Genomic DNA, 275 nt, shown 5'->3' with positions numbered 1-275 from the left:
GTCCACCCTACCCCCCTTTCGGCAGAAGCCAAGGCCGGCCGCAGCCTGGGTCAGTCCAGCGCCGGGGGCCCAGCTCAAGAGCCCGCACCCTGCATTTAGCCTAGCAGAGAGCCTGAGGAGCCGGGGAAGCCACGCTGGCTCCTCAAGGGCACGCAAGCGGGACGCGCCGGCCACAGTCGACCTACGGGGTCCGGAGAAGGTAGGGTCTCTTCCCGGCCACCTGCAGACGGGGGCGAGGGAGAGAAAGGGAAGTGTTCCTCACCTGGGCCGGCTCC

The 275-nt window shown here is 69.1% G+C and overlaps 1 protein-coding gene across 1 annotated transcript in view; it reads right to left on the bottom strand.

Annotated features, from left to right (window-relative positions):
* Nucleotides 1-269, bottom strand: part of ASUN (asunder spermatogenesis regulator) — an 18,373-nt gene extending 18,104 nt beyond the window's left edge. Inside the window, exon 1 of the mRNA XM_010144314.1 lies at nt 263-269. The gene's annotated coding sequence lies outside the window, so the exon portion shown is untranslated. The remainder of the gene's footprint in view (nt 1-262) is intronic.
* Nucleotides 270-275: the final 6 nt, after the last annotated feature.

Source organism: Buceros rhinoceros, unplaced genomic scaffold, assembly GCF_000710305.1.
Source record: "Buceros rhinoceros silvestris isolate BGI_N320 unplaced genomic scaffold, ASM71030v1 scaffold43739, whole genome shotgun sequence".
Classification (NCBI taxonomy): domain Eukaryota; kingdom Metazoa; phylum Chordata; class Aves; order Bucerotiformes; family Bucerotidae; genus Buceros; species Buceros rhinoceros.
The sequence above is the reverse complement of the archived record's forward strand: the minus strand, read 5'-3'. Positions and strand labels throughout refer to the sequence as shown.